Genomic DNA, 22,314 nt, shown 5'->3' with positions numbered 1-22,314 from the left:
CAACCCGGCGACCAGGCCTCGGCCCCCGCGGCAGGAGGGCGCCCGCCCGGCCGCCATCTCCTCCCGACCCGGACTCCTCCCCTCCCACCCTGTCTCCCCCGCCCACCCCGCTCTCGCCTCTCCTCCTCCCCCAAGCGCCTGCTGCTCTCCTCCGCCCTCCGCCCCGCCCTACCCGAACCCCCTCCTCTTCTCCGACCCTTTCTCTCCTCTCCCCCCGGAGCCTCCCCTCCCCACCATTCCGCGCCCCCTTCCTGCCCCGCCCCAGCCTCGGCCCCGCACCCCGCACCCCGCGTCCCCGCGGCGCAGTCTCGGGCGGCGCACGTCACCACCCGCCCCACCTCCGTCCCAGCCCACGATCCCGCTTCACCCCGGCCGGTCCTCCCGGGACCTGCGGCCCGAGGCGCGGAATCGGAGCGTCACGGGCTCTAGCCGCGCGGAAAGGCGCTCCCGGGGCGGAAGGAGCCAGAGGACGGGCGGGTCCAGACACCAGGCATTTAGCCGAAATCCTGGAGTTGACGTTCGTCACGCGCTCTTAGCTCTATGACTTTCCCATAAACGATCTCGCCTGGCCCGAGAACGTCCCAGTGAGCGGGTGGTTCCGGGCTCCCACGGAGAGGACGTGCCTGGGAGAGGCGAGGGCCGGGCCAGGCGCGACCCGCTGCCGCCGCTCAGCACCGGGGCAAGCTGACCTCGGGTGATTGTTCTCGGTCGCCCTCGTTCCCAAGAGCTCCGATAGCTGAACTGAGAGGCAGGGGTGAGGGAGGATGTTTAGGTTGAAGAAGCCGAGAGAAAGGCAAAAATCCAGAAGTTTGCCTTGGGGCTTCTTCTGCTCTAAGGGAGGCTGCTCTGAGGGAGGAATTTGCATTTTGAAAAGAAAGCCAAAGAGAGAAAAGCCTTGGGAGCTTCGGGCAACGCCTTATGTGTGAGTGTCCCCACGGAACCGGCACGGAACCGGCACCGGCGCTCGGTGCATCCCTGCCGCCTCGCCTCACTGTCTTGCAAGTGCCGCTCAAATTACAGCGCAGAAACCAGCAGTGCAGCCAGGGCACACCCCGAACAGAGGCCTGAAGTAAACGCCTAGTGAGGACGGGTCCCCTCCTCCGGACCTTCCTTCGCAGGTGACCAGCTCACTGGCTCCAGCCCCCTGGACCTGCCCGGGCGCTGCAGCTGGTTCCTCCAGGTATTGGTGGAGCTCCCCTCCTCCACTCAAGGCCTCCTTCTGTTACAGGCAGAAATAGAATATTGGGGACCAGCTACAATAATAAGAAATATTAATCATGCTCTGTTAACCGTGATGGTTCTGTTCTGATTAGAGAAAACACATTCTAACCTGGCTGGGATTGTATATCCCTGGGGCATGGGAGCTAACACCGGACTGCAGTTCATCCTCCTGTCCCCGGAACTGCCTGTCATTATGGAAGGATTTCCAACCTCGTGGCTGAAACAGTCTAGTCCCCCGGGCACCCACCCTTTACAACCCCCAACCCCTATTGCTTCTAATCTGGTCCCAGAGCACCAGGAGGTCCCTGCCCTCTGCGACACCCCCTCACCCAGCCAGCACAACTTGTAACCTGTAATGATTATACCGTGCCTACTTTCCCAGGCCTGTAATGCCTACTTCCCCACTAATCTTTGTCCTTCTACCCAATATAAGCAGCTGGCGTATGGGGAGAGGCAGAGCAGATTGTTGTGGATGACCTGCTGCTCTCCCATACTGCCCCATTATTGGAATAAACGCTCATATATGATTCAACCCTGTCTCTGCGTAATTGGCTCAAGCAGTGACAGGCAGCCGGGACCCCTTGGTTGTCTGGTTGCACTTCCGAGTGAGGTCCCCTCACTCTTTCACAGCCTGCTTTTCCCCCCTCGCTCTCATCAGAGTCTCCAACCTGACTGTCCCTTTAGGTTTAAACACAGATGCACGTTCAGGTGGTCCAGGTGGCCCCCGAGTTCCTAGACGGGCCCATGGCCTGGTGCTGCAGCTCTGCCTGTGGGTCTGTGGAGGGCGTTCAGCTAGGAAGCATCTAAAACACGGCGCTGTGTGTCTCACCTTTATCTTGTTTTACTTTTTTTCTCCCACACTAGACTGTAAGTTCCAGGACGGCAAAGAGTTGGTTTATTTTTGTTCCTACTACATCCTCAGCACCTAGAACGGTACCTGGCACACAATAGGGCCACACGATTATTTACTGAAGGAATAAGTAAATGAAATACAAGCCAAAAGTAAAGCAGAAGTGATAAATCCAATGCCATACAAAATAAAACTCAAGGTGAAAACTAAATGGAACAAAGGTTTATTTTGTATTATTTTAAAAGCGGGGGGGGGGGGGGGGGGGCAGCAGTCACAAAATGTTGAGTCTGGAATAGTCTGATATCAAGTTATTTAAAGTAAGAACTGTCAAAACAAGACAGAAAACAAAACATTTATTTTACTTATTTTTTAAAGAACAGTTTATTGATTTTTAGAGAGAGAGAAAGAGAGAAGAGAGAAACATCGGTGTGAGAGCATAACATCGATCAGCACACCCCCTACCAGGGAGGAAGCCCACAACCCGGGCATGTGCCAGGGCTCACGTTGATTTTGGAAAGTTAAACTCCCTCTCTCAGTCACACTTGTTAGGCAAAAGATGATCTAGAAGACTTGTATAAAGAAACTAGTAACTTGAGTTAAGAGCTCTGCATCTACCTCTTCATTATAGTAAAATACATATAAGCATAAAACTTAGCATTTTAGCCATTTTTAAATGTATGGTTCAGTGACATTAAGTATGTTCACATTGTTGTACAACCATCACCACCATCCATCTCCAGAACATTTTGTCTTCTCAAGCTGAAAATGCCACGCCCCTTAAACAGTAATTACCCATTTCTCTCAACCACCAGCCCCTGGCAACCACCATCCTAATTTCTGACTCCGAATTTCACTACTCTGGGCACCCCATGTAAATGGAATCATACAATATTTGTCTTTTTGTAACTGGTTTATTTCATACAGCATAATGGTTTCAAGGCTCGTACACATGTTGAGGCATGTGTTAGAATTTCCTTCCAGACCAGAACAGACATGCCAAACAGAACATAGGTGGGATTGTGGGACCATCACAGCTGGCAGTAGAGCCAGGTGGTAGCTCTGAGGCATGTGGGCAGCTAAGGCTCACCTGAGCCTGGGGGTCATGGCAGCAGGGACAGGTTTGGACCCCACTGAGTGGGTCCACTGAGGGGGAGAGACAGGTAGAGAGACACAGCAATTGGGTGCCTCTCGCACGTGCTGACTGGGGCCAGGAACGAGCCTGCAACCGAGGCATGTGCCCTTGCCGCAATAGAACCCGGAGCGTCAGTCTGCAGACTGACGCTCCAACCACTGAGCCAAACCAGCGAGGGCCCCTTTGGCTATTTTAAATAATGTTGCTATGAACATGGGTGTGCAAGTACCTCCTCTCGTCCCTGCTTTCAGTTCCTTTAGGTATACATATACATACCCAAAAGTGCGATTCTAGATCATACGGACCATTCCTTCTTTAATTTTTGAGGAGCCACCATACTGTTTTCTACAGCTGCTGTACCATTTTATATTCCTGCCAGCAATGGACAGGGATTCCAATTTAGCTACATCCTTGTCTGCCCTTGTTATTTTCTGTCTTTATTGTTTTTATGACAGCCATGGATTGGGTGGAAAGTGGGATCTCATTGCAGTTTCGATTTGCATTTCCCTAATAATTAGTGATGTTGGGCATGTTTTCATGTGCTTATTGGCCATTTGTATATCTTCTTTTATTCAAGTCCGTTGACTACTTTTCAGTTGTTTTGCTTTTGTTGTTGAATTGTAGGAGTTTGTTACATATTCTAGATATAATCCCTTATCAGAAATATGACTTGCAAATGTTTTCTCTGTAATATAATAAAAACTAGTAATTAACATATTAGTAATTGTATATTTGAAAGTTGCTAAGAGAATAGATTTTTAAAGTTCTCATCACAAGAAAAACATTATAATCATGTGTGGTGATAGATGTTAACTAAACTTACTGTGGTGATCATTTCCCAATATATACATATATTAAATCATGTTGTACACTAAAACTAATGCAATGGTATATGTCAATTCCATCTCAATAGAATTTGTGGAATTCAACATAATGTCCTTGCATAGCTGGTGTCAATCAACACCAGTCGAATAAACAAGTTTCTCCTACACACACACACACACACACACACACACACATCTTCCCACCCACCTGCTACCCCACCATCAAAACAAACAAACAAACCAGTAATTAATAACAAAAGGTTAACCACTTGGAAATCTTTGAACCCTCTCCTTAACTCTTGGGACAAAGAGAAACTCAAGGCTGAAGTGATAGATTGGTTAGAAAGTAACACTGAGAACATTTACCTATGGAAAATAAGCTGAAGAAAATCAAAAGGAAGACATTAATGAGGATAAGGGGGAAATTAATTTACTAGAAAATGAAAAGAGAAGTGAACAAATAAAACACCCAAGTTTCTTTTCTATTTAAGAAAAATGGATATATGGGCGGCCAGGAATTGGGGGAGAAGTGCAGACGGTGCCAAGGAGGAGTGAGTAAAGGAAGAAAAGGAGTATTCGTCTTCCCTGCTCCCCGCCCCCCGCCCCCCGCCAGCCTGAGGCTGCCCCCGAGTTCAGATTTGATAGTCCTGTCACATACCAGGTGTGTGAACATGGGAAGTTACTCAACCCCTCTCTGAACTTCAGTGTGCTCCTCTGAGTAGGGGGGAGGCTACCTACTCTTCAGAGAGAAGGAGTAAATGAGCTACCGATCAGAAAGAACTAAATACAGAGCCTGGCACATCGGGATGGTTGTTATTGCTATTTTGTTGTTGATGATACTGTTAATGAGAAGAATATTAATCTTTTGTTTCACCCAATGGGAGGTCCTGCAGAGGGAAACGTGGGTGGAAAGCCAACTGCCAAGCCTGGGGCCACGCTCACCTGTGACACAGGGAAGAAAGGCATCCAGCAGGGCAGCCCAGTTACCCAGCTGGGCTCCCACCGCCTCCAACATCGCTCACAGGTGAACGAGGGTAAAAGTGAAGGTCTCTCCTCCTATACAGGACAGGCCTGGACTAGCTGTCCCGAGGTTTTTGCTAGCTCTGCTGGCCTATGGCCAGGGAACTCAGGGTAAGCAACACAGAAGGGAGGCCAACTGAAGGGAAGTGGGGCAGTTTCCCAAGTCAGATGCTGAGAGTGATGGCAGTGGGATGTTTATGGAGTCGTGACCCAGGTAGGGACTCAAGATGACTTTAGCGTCTTGTTTGCCTGCGCTGGGAGAGGTCTGCAACCCTGCAGCCTCCGTGTCACAGCCCTGGAGGCACCGAGCAGCAGAGAAATCACAGGTACTGAGCCCAGCTCCTTCACTTGGGCAGCCTTATTTACTAGCTCTTGTCTCCTGTGGGCAGGTGAGAACATGGGGCAAATGCCAGGTTCCTGAAGAGAATAAAATAAGGGCTCAACAGATATGCTTCCATCCAAACCACATGAACAGTAAGTCAAAGCTGTCCATTGTGCGAATGGCCCACGGGCAGGATGGCCTGGCAGAGGCGGGTGTTTCCAGGGAGCCTGTCTCTCCCTGCCCTCATGTGGGGAGAGGCAGAGAACGAACATTGCCCGGCTGCACTTTGGAGAATCCTCCCCCACATTCCAAGAGAATCCTCTCCTGTTGGGCAGCTGCCTCGGTGGGCATGCGACTCCTGTTGGGGGGCTGCCACAGACTTGAGGAGAGATTTTTTTTCTGTGATTAGCTCTGTAAACCTGGTTGGAATCAGAGCAGGGAGGGTCATCTTAGCCATCCCGGGGAAAGATCCTTTCTGAGTTAAGCAACACTTAGGACAGCGCTTCGAGTTATGCAGGTAGATAAGTTTATCTACTTCTTTCTTCCCCTTAAACCAGAGGTTACCCAGCACCTTTAACTAGAGCAGCCCTAACACCTGGGGCAGGTTGAATTGTGTCCCCAAAAGATATGTTCAAGTCTTAACCTCTGGTACCTGTGAACGGGACCTTATTTGGAATTAGAGTCTGCAGATGTGAGCAAGCTAAGATGAGGCCATACTGGGTTCGGGTGGGCCTTATAAGACAAAGGAAATTTGATCACACACAAGGGAGAAGGCCATATGAAGACGGAGGCAGAGATGGAGTGATGTGTCTACACGCCAAGGAGTACCAAGGATGGTTGGGAGCTGCCAGAAGCTAGGAGAGAGGCATGGGAATCCCCTCAGATTCTTTCTCAGAACCTCCAGAAGGGACCAACCCTGCTGATACCTGGATTTTGGACTTCTAGCTTCCAGAACTGAGAGAGAATAAATTTCTCTGGTTTTAAGCCATCCATTTTGTGGAACTTTATTATAACAGACCTAGGAAATGAATACAACACAAGCCCTAACAGATGGTGTTGAGTGTAGTATCACTTCCTACCTCTTTCTTCCAAGGAACACGTGCAAGAGACTTTTACGAAGTGGTAGCAGTGGTCCGCCATCTTTTCCCCAAAGATGAAGTTTTGGCCTCAGTGTTGTTTTCATCAGCTCCATGGCCTCTTGCTATCCTGCCTACCTCCTCCTCCAGCAACTATGCCAAATGAAATCTTAGTGTAGGCCCTCATCGTATCATGTCTGGGTGGCAATAAATTGACATCTTTTTCCATCTTGGTTCATCCTCCAACAAACTTAAAATATAGCTAAAGGGGTAAAAACAATACATATTTGTTTGCAACAGAAGGTCTTGACCCTGGCTACATGCTAGAATGACCTGGGAACTTTTAATAAGTGCCAAGTGCTATCCCTGGAGAGTCTGATTAAATTGGTCTGGTGCCCAGCCCAGCTGGCATGGCTCAGTGATTGAGCATCGACCTATGAACCAGGAGGTCATGGTTTGATTCCCAGTCAGGACACATGCCCAGGTTTTGGGCTCAATCTCCGATGTGCGGCATGTAGGAGGCAGCTGATCAATGATTCTCTCTCATCATTGGTGTTTCTATTTCTCTCTCACTCTCCCTTCCTCTCTGAAACCAATAAAAAAAATATTAAAAAAAATAAAAATAAAATAAATTGGTCTGTTGCCCCCCCCCCCCCCGCCCGCCCCGGCTTCCCCATCCACCCATTTAATTTTTTTCACCCATCTAATTTTTTAAAGCTCTGTAAGTGATCCTAACACATAATCAGGATTTTTTTTAAGCCTCACCCAAGGATATTTTTTCCATTGATTTTTAGAGAGAGTGGAAGGGAGGGAAGAGGGAGAGAGAGAGAGAGAGAGAGAGAGAGAGAGAGAGAGAGAAAATAATATTAATGTGAGAGAGACACATCAACTGGTTGCCTCCCACCCAGGGCTGGGGATTGAGCCTGAAACCCAGGTACGTGCCCTTGACCAGGAATCAAACCCTTGACCCCTGGGTCTATGGGCCAATGCTCTAACCACTGAGAAACCGGCCAGGGTGAGAACCACTGATTGAAAAGAGTATTGGTGTGGCCAGGGAAGGCTTCTAGGATGTGACCTATGGTCTAGCCTTGATGTACAGGGGACATTTGGACACACCGAGTAGGAGTGAGGAAAGCTCAGTATAGCAGCAGGAATGAAATGTCAGTCTGGCTGTCAGCCAATCAACCAGGCTAGTAGGGGGAGGCTCTAATAGTTTAGTACAGGGAGATTCAGCTGGAAATATAAGTGGGCTTATCTGGGAAGGGCCTCGAATGCCATGACAAGAAGTTTAGATCACCTGAAGGCAAGGATACGGCAAGTTACTGGTGATTTTATGCTAAGAAAGTAGCATGATCAAAGAGAAACTTGAGCAGATAACTCCATGTACAGGAGGTATATAAACTATCTAAATTATTAAATAATGATACAGTCTCTTAAGATAATTGTACTCAAGCTAAAGCAGCCACCAGTAAGGCTGTCTTCGGACCTGAGGTTCTCCCAGGTTAACCTTTCTTCCCACAACCTGAACTTGCCCAGTTGACATATTCAGACCTCAATGATGTTTCTAACAGAATCCCAGGTTTGTTTGGAATTCCTTATTATTAGCAATCATGTTTCTTTCAACCTTTTCTCCCTACTGCCTATCGTAGTAAGTCACAGTGCCTGGCACCTTTCAGATTCTCAAGAAAGGTTTATACAAAGGAGGAGTCCCGCAACAAGGTAAGGTTACTTCTACATAATTCAGATAGGCGCAGCAGCAGGGCACGGATGATTGTGAAATGGAAGAGAGGGTCAGACTCAGTCAGAGCTGAAAGAAATAACTAGTGTAGGGCTGGCCTCATGTATGGGTTAGAAACAGTACAACACAGTACATTGCTAGGGCTATGGTGAGCCACCAGGAATTGATGTAAGCCAGCTAGTAGGCAAAGAGGTCCAAACTTGGGAAGGTGGGGAGGCCTCCACCTGGCACACTGTGGGAAGCTCCAGATGGCAGATGTGCTAAAGGGCATGGGGACAATGAAACAGCAATCTCAGCTGCTTAGTTGGATAGAAGAGTCCTGGCCAGGGGGGATGGTTCAAGAACTCAGCATGGTGTCAGGTCCAGACCAGAACTGAAGTACCAAACAGAACATAGGTGGGATGATGGGACCATCACAGCTGGCAGTAGAACCAGGTGGAAGCTCTGAGGCATGTGAGCGGCTAAGGCTCACCTGAGCCTGGGGGTCATGGCAGCAGGGACAGGTTTGGGCCCCACCGAATGGTGGGTGTCAACCCACCAGTGCCCTAACCAGATGGCCCCAGTGGTTGCAGGGGGGATCCCTCCCACCACAGCTCCAGCTGATTGGAGTGGGGAGATGGATCCCGGCAGCTGGACTGAAGATGCCCAATGCCAAGATGCCCATGAGAAAAAAAACAGGGCTTATTAGTTTGTTAGCAGCGGTTCCATATCAATTAAATGAAAACACAATATTCTGGCTTCCTTTATCTTCTCTCTGAAAGGAAGATGATGTGATCAGCATCTACTTCCCTGTCCTTCCCAGTCCAGGACTGTGGGGAAGCACGGGACTTGGTTGGAAAGTCTGTAAGGAGGATTCTCCGAAAGGTCAGGGGCCTTTAGGGGAACCTTGCCGGAGGCAGCAGCCCCTGCCTTGACTTTTCCAAACAAGTCCGAGCCCCCAGGTGTTTTACTGGAATCTCTATGCTTAGTCTTTAGACATGACCTTGTAGAAGCATGTGCTTTCTCAAGGATACTTACCCTGCTCATAGTATCTAGAGGTTAATTTTAGTTCAAGCTATTGCTACAATAAAAGCCTAAGGAGGCAGATGAACGGGGCTGTCTGGTTCCTTTAGCCAGGCAGTCCCTCAGCCCTCTCCTTCACAAAAATGTGTGTCAGAGTAATCCATTCATCCATCATTCAGGGTCTGCTGGTCAGTCCTGGCACAAGACCAGCAGAGGCCCCACCTCCCCTGGCTCATTCCAATCTCCAGAGCCTCACCAATGGGCTCCCTCCATGACCACCATCCAGCACCAATAAGCTCCAGGGGCAGACACCAAGAACACCCTGAGGAGGCAGGTAGAAGAGCCTGGCCTGGAGTCACAAGACCTAAATTCCAGTCCTGGTTTCATCACGAATTCACTGCCATTGTTGGGTATGGTGCCCACGGGTCTGTCACTCTGCCCACCTGCACACCAGCCGTTTTCCAGGCTCTCCTCCTGCTCTCCTTCTCTGATCTTTCACACAAGTGTGCTGAATATCAGGCCAGGTGTGCAATGTGCCGGGACAAAAGCAAGAAGGCCTCCACCTCTCGTCTCGCCAACCCTTTCATGATGCTGCTTCCACCCACACTGCTTAGTTGGGTGGGAGAGCCCTGCCAGGGGGAACGGTCCAAGAGCTCGGCATGGTGTTGCACGGGAGGAATAGAAATGTCAGGAAGTGGTGTCAGACTCTGATGGTCACCTTGAGTCATGTGAAGTGGCAGCTGTGGCGCTCTCTCAGAACCACTGCCAGGCCACGTGTGGGAGGCTGCCCACGGCACTTCATTCTGGAGAAGGAACCTCATGATGGGAGCCCCCAGTCATGAACTGATTGGTACGGTATACAAAGCTGACCCCTTGCCTAGAGGTGGGTCGGCTCTGCAGTGTGGTTTATGTTCCAAAACCTTCTCCTAAACTTTATCCTTGCTCAGCCCCAGCCCTTACTCCTCTCTGTCCTGCTCCCCTCTCCCTCCCAGCTTCTTCCTGAAGAACAGTCTTAAGTCACTTTCACAAGAACATCTGCCTCTGGTCCTGCTTCCAGGGACTTGATCTAAAACAGTGTGCCTTTAGTTCGGTGAAGGCCCGGAGCAGGGTGTGGGCATGGGCTAGAAGGGGTCAGTGGGGTGGGGTGGGGGAAGAAGGGGACATCTGTAATATTTCCAACAATAAAGATTTTAAAATTAATAAAAAGAAAGAAAACACCCAGCCAGTTTGGTTCAGTGGTTGAGCATCAACCTATGAGCCAGGAGGTCCCGATTTGATTCCAGGTCAGAGCACATGCCCAGGTTACAGACTCGATCCCCAGTAGGGGGCGTGCAGGAGGCAGCCAATTAATGATTCTCTCTCATTGATGTTTCCCTTCTTCTCTGAAATCAATAAAAATATATTTTTAAAAAATAAAGAAAATGTAAAACACAAGCATTAATTGCCAATTTAATTTATTCAGTATCATTCAGTTAAGCACCAAGGGTGACAAACATGCCTTCAGGTCCGGTTAAGTAATGAAAGTAAGTGGAGTGGGCAAGGTGAGGACTTTGTCACATGGAAGTGGCTGTGTTCTGTTTAAAGAAGGAAGCTGTGGGCCCTGGCATATGTGGCTTAGTTGCTAGAAGCGTATCCATACACAAAAGGTTGCATGTTCAATTCCCAGTCACATCGAAGTTTCTCTTTCTCTAAAATCAATAAAAATGTCCTCAGGTGAGGATTAAAAATAAGAGGGAAGCTGTGGGAATATGGGTTTAAAATGGCTAGATCTTTAAGTTTTTCAAGAGAAGGTGCCAATGGGCATTGCATATGAAATCTTATGATTTTTAAATGTTGGCAACTAAGTCAATTTTTAAAAAACACTTCAATTGCTCAAAATAAATGCAGTTCAGATATAATCCAGAATCCATAAGTTTGCAACCTGTATCCTGCACTGTGTAAAGTCCCGTGTACTATAGGAAAAATATTAGAAATGGTGGCAGCCTTCAGAGTTCATAAGTTATTGGTGTCAGAGGCCAATTTACAAAAAGAAAGTATGTATATATACATCTACAATATATGTTATAGATGACACGAGGTATTTTTGTATTATTGGTGTTTTTAATTGCAAGCAACAGAAACTGACTGGCTCGTTTAAACAGAAAAGAAACTCATGAGAAGGATATTGACAGGATCGCTGGTTGTAAGTATGAATGGAATCCAAGCTCTCAAGCTGCTGTCTTCCAGCTGGCTCAGGAGCTGTGTATTCCATGGCCACTCCACTGTTTCATAAAACCAGCCACTCTGGTTATTGGGGTCCACAACAGAGCTAGCAAGTCTGACAGCCAGTTTCTTCTTTCACTAGTTAGTTCCTTGGTCAGAAACAAACAAACAAAAAACTCAGTGTGCCTTTAACAAATGAAAGGAAAATGCCATGGATGGGTAAACCGTGGATGGGGCCAAACACATATGGGAGTACGGGAAGTAAATGCCCAGATTCATTCTGAAAAAAGAAAATAGAAAGGCTTCCACAGTCCGTTTGTGGGGGAAGGAAGCAGAGAAAGGTCAGCTTCCTGTTTGTCCCTGGAGGGGAGTACACTGAGTCTTTCCCTGGTATTAAAACCCCAGCTTTCCTGATTCATTTCCCAAGCACCGCGGGGCGAGAGTTTCCAAAGTAAGGATCCGTTGCATTTTCTTGAACAGCACCAGCCAGTGGCTCACCTGACTCATGCAGGAGCCCCTTCAATGAAACTCCAAGAATGAACGTGATCCTTTTCCTTTTAGGGACTAGGCTGGTCTGTTAAGAGTCCAATTTCAAAAGGCTATAGAGGCCAGCACTAGCCACAGTGGCCTCTCGAGTCCCAACTGGGGTGACCTGGGGAAAGTCCTGCTTGACATGAAGCCCTCTTGGGCCCATGCACTGCTCTCAGGCACGTCAATCAGAGGCCGGAGCATGGTGGTTACCAGCACACATGCTCGACCAACATGCACACGTTTTATTCCTGACTCTGACTCTTGATGTCTGCGTGGACCTGCCTTAGTGTTGTCCTCATCTGTCAAAGTAGGGGCTCACATGTTATTAACGGCATTGATACAGGGAATGAGCTGAGATGGTGTTCGGCCCATGGAGAGGATCAATACAGGTTAATTTACTGTTAACATAATGCATAACTGCTCATTCATTTGAGGGCACTTGGGCCACCACCATAAGTGCTGTATGTATCTGAGCAAAACACTTAAGCACTTCCAGCTCTTAAACTCAAGGTTCAGCAGGAAGCCCTGCCTTTAAAGCCATTTCCAGAACTAAAACTGAGTGAGTCAATACCTGCTAATGTCAACTTTGAGCTCAGTATGCTTCCAGTTCCAGGCCCTGAACTGTAATTGTAACCTGGACACTTTCTTCATTTATCCATACAAGACTTGTGATGGATAATTTTGTGTCAACTTGACCAGGCCACTAGGTGCCCAAATATTTGGTTAAAGGATTCTGGTGTGTCTGTGAGGGCATTTGTGGATGAGATTAACATGAGTAGGTAGACTGAGGAAAGCAGATTGCCCTCCCCAATGTGGGTGGCTCTCGTCCAATCCATCAGGGCCTGAATAGAACAAAAAGGTGGAAGAAGGGAGAATTTACTCTCTCTGCCGGACTGTGTTCAAGCTGGGACGTTGGTCTTCTGCCCTCAGACTGAACATTCACCACCCACTCTGCTGGGTCTCCAGCCTGCAGATGGCGGATCATGGGACTTCTCAGCTTCCATAATCACATGAGCCAATTCCTTGTAGCAAGGAAGATTAGGTAGGTAGATGATAGATAGATAGATAGATAGATAGATAGATAGATAGATAGATAGATAGATAGATAGATCGATCAATCTACTACTGGTTCTGTTTCTCTGGAGAACTCTAATAAACAACTACTGCATGTCCACCAATCAAAGATACTGAAACAGGGATTTGTTAAACAAACAAACAAATATTCAGGAGTGTGATTCATTTATTTTTAAAGGGAGAAAGACAGTAGGGATAAAACTCTGGACATCCCAAGGCAGTATATTTCATTGTTTTATGGTCTCTCTCTCCTTCCAAAGTCTATGTCCTTACCAGAGATGAACTCTTGCCACCTCCCTGCTACCATGGCAGACAAGCATTCACAGTTGAAATTAACTTTCATTTTAAAGGCAGAGTATTGAGTGCAGGAGGGACCCAATGCCCATGGCTTCGAGTAGCCAGCTCTTCCTTCAAATCCAGGCTCCATTACTTGCTATGTTGCACAACTGAATCCTTACCTAAATGATTCATTCTCCTCCATAATATGATAACACCCCTATTTCTTTTTTTAAAATTTTTAAAAATATATTTGATTGATTTTAGAGAGGAAGGGAGAGGGAGAGAGAGATAGAAACATCAATGATGAGAATCATTGATTGGCTGCCTCCTCCACGCCCCCTACCGGGGATCGAGCCCACAACCCAGGCATGTGCCCTTGGCTGGAATCGAACCTGGGATCCTTCAGTCCACAGGCCAACGCTCTATCCATTGAGCCAAACCAGCCAGGGCATAATACCTCCCTTTCAAAAATGTCATGAGGTGTACATGAGAGAATGCATGTGTATTAGTCTCCCTTGCTGTTGTAATAAATTGCTACAAACTTGGTGATTTAAAACAATATAAATGTATTATCTACAAATTCTGGAGGGTAAAGTCTAGAATGGGTCAGCAGGGCCATGTTCCTCTGCAGGCTCTACAGGAGAATATGTCCTCGCCTTTTCCAGTTTCTCGATTCTGCACGCATTGGTAGGCTCATGGTCCCACATCACTCAGAATTCTGCTCCCATCATCGCAACTCCTTCGACTCTAACGTGCCCTCTTTTCCTTATAAGGACCCTGTGGTTACATTTCGTCTACCTGGATAATCCAGGTAATCTTTCCTTCTCAAGATCCTTAACTTAATCACTTTTGCAAAGTCTCTTTGCCATGTAAGGTAACAAACATATTCACAGGTTCCACTAACTAGAACGTGGACATCTTTGAAGGGTTATTTTTCTGCCCACCATGGCATGTGAAAGACCTGGGACGATAATTCTGAGCAGGGAGTAGGTGCTTCACAAATAGCATTTTTTTTTTTTTTTGGCAGGGAAAGCAGAAAGGCAAAAGTATTAGAGCAATTAATTAAAGTTGACAGTGTTCCCTGGTCACAAATGACAAATACTCTATGTTTCTACTAATATGAGGTAACTAGATTAGTCAAATTCCAAGAGACATAAAGTAGAAATTATGATTGTCAGGGACTGGACATTGGAGGAGATGGGGAAATGTTGTTTAATGGATATAGAATTTCAGTTCTGTGAGATGAAGAAGTTATAGAGATCTGTTGCATAACAATGTGCTGTAGTTAACTCTACTGAACTGTACACTTAAAAATGGCTATGATGACTCAAAATGGGTCACAGACATAAATGTAAACTACAAAACTCATAGAAGATAACACAGAGAAAATTCAGATGACCTGGGTTTGGTGATGCCTTATTTATTTATTTATTTACTAGAGGCCTGGTACATGAATTCGTGCACGGGTAGGGTCCCTAGGCCTGGCCGGTGATCAGGGCTGATCTGTGGGGCGACTGGCAGGGCGATCATGGGGCCCCCACTGGCACCTGCCTTGGCTGGCCTGGGGCCTGCAGGCTGGAGGCAGCTCCTGCATTGAGTGTCTGCCTCCTGGTGGTCAATGTGCATCATAGCATCATAGCGACTGGCTGTTCCACCAGTGGTTCTGCCATTTGGTCGATTTGCATATTAGGCTTTTATTATATAGGATTAGTTATTTATTTTTAATAATAAATAATATTAATATTAATAATGTTATTAATATTAATTTAGTAATTAATAATATTATTAATTTAATAATTAATATTAGTAATTTAATAATTAATAATATTATTAATATTATTGATATTTTATTTTTAAAATATATTTTTATTGATTTCAGAGAGGAAGGGAGAGGGTGAGAGATAGAAACATCAATGATGAGAATCATTGATCAGCTGCCTTCTGCACGCCCCCTACTGGGGATCGAGCCCGCAACCCGGGCATGTGTCCTGACTGGGAATCGAACAGTGACCTCCTGGTTCATAGGTCGACACTCAATCATTGAGCCACACCAGCCGGGCTGGTGATGCCTTTTTAGATAGGTATGATCCTTGAAAGAAAGAATTAATAAGGTGGACTTCATTAAAATTAAAAATTTCTGTTCTGTGAAAGACAATGTCAAAAGAATGAAAAGATAAGCCACAGACTGGGAGCAAATATTTGCAAAAGGCTCATCTGGTCAAGGACTATTATCCAAAATACTCAAAGAACCCTTAAAATTCAACAATAAGAAAACAAACCTGGTTAAAAAATGGGCCAAAGACCTTGATAGACATCTCACTAGAGGAGATACAGATAGCAAATAGGCATATGAGAAGAAGATCTATATCATATGTCGTCACAGAATACAAATTAAAACAAGATACCAGTATATACCTATGAGAGTGGCTAAAATCCAGAACACTGGCAACAGCAAATGCTGACAAGAATGTGGAACAACAGGAACTGTCATTCAGTGCTGGTGGGAATGCAAAACAGCACAGCCACTTTGGAAGACAGTCTGACAGTTTCTTACAACTAAACACACTTTCATCATGTCATCCAGCAATTTCACGCCTTGGTTTTTACCCAAATGAGTTAAAAAATTTAGTTCCACACAAAAACCTGCACACAGATATTTATAGCAGCTTTATTATTTTCTTTTTTTTAAATAGCAGCTTTATTCATAATTGTCACAACTTGGCAGATTCCTTCAGTAGGTAAAATAAACTGGTACATCTAGAAAATGAAATATTATTCAGCAATTTAAAAAAATGAGCTATGAAGCCATGAAAAGACATGGAGGAAACTTAAATGCATATTACTAAGTGAAAGAAACCCATCTGAAAAAGGCTATCCACAGTATGATTCCAGTTATGACATTCTGGAAAAGACAGTAAGATCAGCAGGCCCTGGACCGTGTGCCTCGGTTGGAGTGTCACCTCAATACACCAAAAGGTGGAGTTGGATTCCCAGTCAGGGCATATACCCAGGTTTCAGATTTGATTTCCTGTCGTGGTGCGTGTGGGAGGCAGCCGATCTCTCTCTCTCTCTCTCCCCCCCCCCCCTCGCTAAAAAATGTAATAACATTTTTTTTAATTAAAAAAAAAAGATCAGCAGTTGTCAAGGATTGGGGGGAGGGAAGGATGAATAAGTGAAAAACAGCATTATTAAGGCAGTGGAAATACTCTGAATGATATTATAATGGTGGATACATCATTATACATTTGCCCAAACTCATAGAATGACACCAACAGTGACCCTTATGTAAACTATGGACTTAGGGTGATGATATGTCAATATCAGTTCATCAACTGTAACAAATATACCACTCTGGTGGGGGTGCTGGCAGTGAGGAGAGTATGCATGTGCAGGGGTCTGGGGTATGCGGGAAATCTCTGTACCTCCACTCAATTCTGCTGTGACCCTAAAATTGCTCTAAAAAATAAAGTCTACTAAAAATAGCATTTTAAAAAGTGGTTAAGATGGTAGATTTTATGTTATGTGTTTTACTACAATTTAAAAAACCCCACTCCTCTGGTCTCAAAGAGACTAATCAAACTTAAAATATTTGATTTGCTTAAAACAGGTTGGAGCAAGCTTCTAACACCACCATTTAAGCCAATAAATATTGCCTTTAAAGTGGTTTTTTTTATAAAAGCATGTTTGCGAGTACGTCCAACATTTGTAATTACAATGCCACACCATTTAAAAAAAATGTTTAAACAATGTTGTCAGGTCATGGCTTAAGCATCTCAAACTGTCTCTGATTGAGGCTGTTTCCAGTCTTCCTTAGTATTTTGTTCTTAATATAAAAATAATATGAATAATATGAAGGTGTGGGAATTTGGGGGACAGGTGCTCAAACTGTTCTGTATCTCGCTCTTGGTGGTGGTTATACAACTGTATACCTTTGCCAAAACTCCCAGAACTGGGTCTGGCCTGTTTGACTCAGTGGATAGAGCATCGGCCTGTGGACTGAAGGGTCCTGGGTTCGATTCCAGTCAAGGGCACGTACCTCAAATGCAGGCTCGATCTCCGGGCCTGGTTGGGGCACAAACAGGAGGCAACCAATCAATGTGTCTCTCACATCAATGTTTCTCTCTGACTCTTCCTCTCCCTTCCTCTCTCTTTAAAAGTCAATGGAAAAATATCCTCAGGTGAGGATTAAAAAAAAAAAAAAAACACCAAAAATTCCCAGAACTGTATACTAAAAAGTTTTATTTTATGTCAATTAAGCCTATTTTTTAATGGAAAAATAAGTTATTTGGTATTTTGCTTTGTATTTACCCAAATGAGTTGAATTGCAGTTTTGACCCAGTTGTAAATTTCATCTCTTTAAGTGCCCCCAAAATAATCCACTTAGTCTTTGAGACAAACAAGGCAGATTTTACTGGAGATTTGGTTTGGGAAGAAGAGATTTACATTCCAAATCCTTCTCAGCTAAAGAGTTTCCGTGGCCTCTGTCCACTTCTCCACTCTTGTCCCTGAGGAACCTACACGGACCCCAAATGTTTCTCCCTGGATTATGAGGACCCGTTTATCTCTCTGCCTGTGCCCTCAAATCACATGCCGGGAGTAACTGCCAAGTGTTGGACGTAGCTGCAAACATGCCTTTAAACATCACTCTGCAAGTAATATTTATTGGTTTAATGGTGTTGAAAGTAAACACATCATGGTGCGCAGAACAACTGTCCTGGCGGGCAGTATCCATCGGCCTCACAGAGCATCAGGGGTGTGGAGGCCAAGGATACCGGTGAGACCTCTTGAAAAGTGACAAGAACTAGCATGTCAAAACAAGAACGGAACAAAACTGCGACCTTGCAGCTCTCCTTTATCGCCAACTTCTCTACTAGGTCCTTCTCTTAAGTTTTTAAATATGCTCAAAATCTGTTCCATCTTTTAGAAGAAATCCCCACCCCACTCTCCCCCCAGGTATCATCCTGTGTCATTCCTGTCCTTCATGGCCACATTATCTAGTAAGGGCTGCCCCTGTTCTTCCTCTTCTCACTCCAAAAGCACTTTCCTGGCCCTGGCCCCACAATCTTCTCAACGGGCTTTGGTTCTGGTCAATAATTTCTATGTTGAGGAAAGCAGCCAATGCTCTGTAATGCTCATTTAAATGGACCTTAACATGTGAAGCGCCATGTCAGTCATCGGTGACTGACACTATACTTTCCGTTTGGACCTCGTCAGTCTCCTGTGGCCAGCATATCGGTGAAATCGGTATCACAGGCTAAACAGAAAGGAAGACAAAACGTGTTAAAATAACACCTGGCCCTGAAGAGTCCCCATGCGTGGCTCTCCTCCCCTCTGGCTCTCCCTGTCCATCCCCTTTTAGCTTCTCCTCTGTCCACATCTTTCCGTGTGGTTCTCTAGGCTTCTCCCTAGACTACTTCCTTCCCTTTCACTCTCTCCCTCTACACCATCTCCTCCATTCCACCGCTTCATTCACCGTACTTTTGCTGATTAAGACCAGAATCTGTTGTCTGCAGCCCAGCTCTTTCCTCTGAGTTCCAGACTCATCTATCCAGTGGCCTTGTCTGACGTCTACCTGTAATATCATTCTGGACCACTAGACAGGCCACCGTCAGGAAACGGAACCATCATCCGGTAACCACCGAGGGGTGACCCTTTTCACATTTGGTGACATACCCCGTCATTGATTTAGCCCTATTGATGTTACTTCCTGGATATTTCTCAAATCCCGATTTCCCCCCATCCCCACAACCACAAACTTGATGGGTCATTCCTCTTTCATTCTTATCCTTCTCGGATTTTTGAGTTTAAAAGAGAGATGCCTGCCCCACTGGCGTGGCTCAGTGGTTGAGCATAGACCTGTGAACCAGGAGGTCACGTTTCGACTCTGTCAGGGCACATGCCCGGGTTGTGGGTTCGATCCCCAGTGTGGGGCCTCCAAGAGGCAGCTGATCAATGAGTCTTATCATTGATGTTTCTATCTCTTGTTCCCTCTCCCTGCCTCTATGAAATCAATAAAAAAAATTTTTTTTAAATTATGCCTGTTGGCCCTCTGTTTAAAATTCTTCAGTAACTTTCCCAAACTCTTGGAATGAAGCCCATAATCGTTAGCTTGGCCTCCAAGGCCAGCCCAGTGTTTGCTGCCTGCCTGTCCAGCTTCTCCCCAGCTGTCTGTCTCGTCACTCGGATCTGCTTTCAGCTCCTCGCACGTTTTTCTTTTTCACCTTCTGAGCAGATGCCGCTCCCGTGCCTAGAGTGTTCTCCACCCTTTCCCCTTGCAGCTTCCTGCCTTCTGCTCTCAGGGCTGGGTCCAAGGCCACTTCCTGTGCTGCCTCACACTGAAACCCCCATGCGACAGGCTACCCAAATTTTCTTTACTCTTAACACGTATCGTAATAATTTGTGCGATCCTGTTTACTTTTCCTGCTAGACGGGAAGTTCCGTGTTTGTTCAGTCGCAGATATTTATCTTTCCTTCTGGCGACACAGCACTTGAACTTTCTATGCTGGCAGAATTAACCACTTTATGAATTCTGGTGGGAGGGGCAGGAAGGGGCGGACCGCGCCCCCCTGACTCCCAGCCTCTCTTGTAGGGAGGACATGAGCAATCCCCCAATCGGCACATTGTGGGAAGATTTTGATGCAAGAACTGGCAACACAGAAGGAAAAGGTTGGGACGCACTCCTCTCCTTCGGGCAGAAGTGGTGGCGGCGGCTGCAGGGTGGGTGAGCTCCTGGGGCAGAAGCAGCTTTGGTGCTGGCTGCCAAGTGAGGTCCTCGGAGAATTGAAAAACGCACTGTCTGGTGTTCAGCAGTTTCCCTCAGTTCTGCAGTGGCTCTCGGCCCTCTTCATGACTGTCACTTGTAACCAGCTTTTTAATAGACCCTACGCGCATCAGGGTCAGCCGACACCAGCTACCATCGCGGGTGCCTGAATAGTGCCTGGCCTGCTGCACGTACACAGTGAATGTTTGCTGGTTAGAAGAATGCATGAAACAAAAGGGTCACATGTGCTTTTGTGGAATGAAGATCCCTTATTTTTACACAGAATAACTTTTAAAACTTGCATCCACCTGACATTTAAATGGCAAAAACCACAAATGTCAAACTAAAGTTTGGAAAACACTGCATTAGTTGATATTGGAAATTCCTTTAAAATTGTGTTCACTGCATTAATGTGCGATTTTTTTTTCCCACCAGAAAAAAGTCACATCCATCAAAGAATAAAAGTTGACTCAGCCACCAGGGAGCATTCTGTTAAGGACGGTTGACTAAAATCCAAAGGATTCAGAAGCTGTTCTAGGAGGAAGAATGCAGGCGAGACCTCCCTCATTCATTTACTAAACTTAGATTTTCTCTTCGGTAAAACCAAAAAAGCAACTACCTCAGATGAATTGCTGTGAGAACTAAAGAATGTGAGAGAGTAGAAGTCAGTGTCTGGTCCATGCCAAATGTTTCCATATTCCTTTTCCGCCTTGCTCCTCATCTAAAACAGTGATTTATTAAATTACATGGCTAAAACAGCAAAGTTTAAGAAACCACTGGTACTGAGTTTTTTCATGCTATTTTGAACTTGAATTACACCCCCCAAAATATGGATTCTTTGGCAGGAACATTATAGTATTTATAAAAGCAGATATAAAAATTAGCGTTCAGAAATGGTTGAAGTGTATGGATTTTCTTTTTCAGATTTATTCGTGATGCTAAAGTTAGTGATGCCCCAATGGATAGTTTGAAGCTTAAATCTATCTTCACACAAGGGTTATCAGTGTTGCCAAATGTAACAGAACATGCACGCTGACAACACTGCCTGTGTTTGATCTGATTCCATTATTTGCCAGATCTACCATGAGAACGGTTGACAAGTATTTTCAAGAATACTAATTATTGTAGAAGTTAGAAGCTGTGATCTTCAGGATATAAATTGACACTTCAGAATTATTTCAGAAAAACTTAGAAACCCTAGATGCTTCATTTCCTACCATAAATGTTTGGGTTTTGTTAACTTTTAATGACTCCAGAAGTCCTTCTCCCCCTTTCCAAGATTAATGTCCCCCCTGAGTCCATAATACACCTTACTCCTGCCAGAATCTCATTCCATTATTTATCTGTTCTGCATACCTTTAACATTTCCTTTGCACTCTCTCCTTAGCCTACAAACTTACTCCTTCCTCTTATCCCAGCATTAGAGGCCCGGTGCACGAAATTCGGGGGGGAGGGGTGTCCCTCAGCCTGCACCCTCTCCAATCTGGGACCCCTCAGATTGCGGGACAGTCTGGGCAAGGGGCCTGTGGTGGTTTGCAGGCTGGCCACACCCCCATTGGGGTGCGTGTCCCCACTGGGGATGGTGCTAGCCTGGGCGAGGGGTTGGGCCAGCCTGGGTAAGGGGCTGAGGGCTGTTTTCAGGCTGGCCATGCTCCCCAGCGGGGACCTTCACCCCAATGGTGGCATGGCCAACCTGGGTGAGGGTCTGAGGGCCGTTTGCAGGCCCCTCCTTCAGCAGCCAGCCAGGACGGGTGGGAAGCTTGGGTCGCCTTCCGTGCGCTTGGGCCGGCTCCGTAGCCACCACCCACAGGCCCCTCCTTCAGCAGCCGGCCAGGGCGGGTGGGAAGCTTGGCTTCCTCCATCGCCAAGGGCAACCCAAGCCTCTCACCCACTCCGGCTGGCTCCGTGGCTTCTGCCATCTTTGTCCCACTAATTTGCATACTCACTCCTGATTGGCTGGTGGGCGTCGCAAAGTGATGCTTAATTTACATATTTCTTTTATTAGTGTAGATAAGCAAATAATCCTACCATCTCTCTTTAAAATCCTCTCCCTCACTTTCTTTGTCTCTATACTGAGAAAAGCCAACACTTGCTCACTTGCTACTCATTCATTAACCTAATTACAATCTTCTCCAGGTCCCCTCAGAAAATACTCTTGTAAAGATGGGCAGTGATTCGACTGTCAAGTTAAAAAACTTCCCTTAACCTCTAACTTTGACAGGACTGATTGTCACCTCCTTTTTGGGGGGTTCTCCTAAAATACTCACTTTTTTTTTTTGCTTC

This window comes from Myotis yumanensis, unplaced genomic scaffold (genome assembly GCF_028538775.1).
Source record: "Myotis yumanensis isolate MYYU_CA2020_CCGP unplaced genomic scaffold, mMyoYum1.0.hap1 SCAF_5, whole genome shotgun sequence".
Lineage (NCBI taxonomy): Eukaryota > Metazoa > Chordata > Mammalia > Chiroptera > Vespertilionidae > Myotis > Myotis yumanensis.
The sequence above is the reverse complement of the archived record's forward strand: the minus strand, read 5'-3'. Positions refer to the sequence as shown.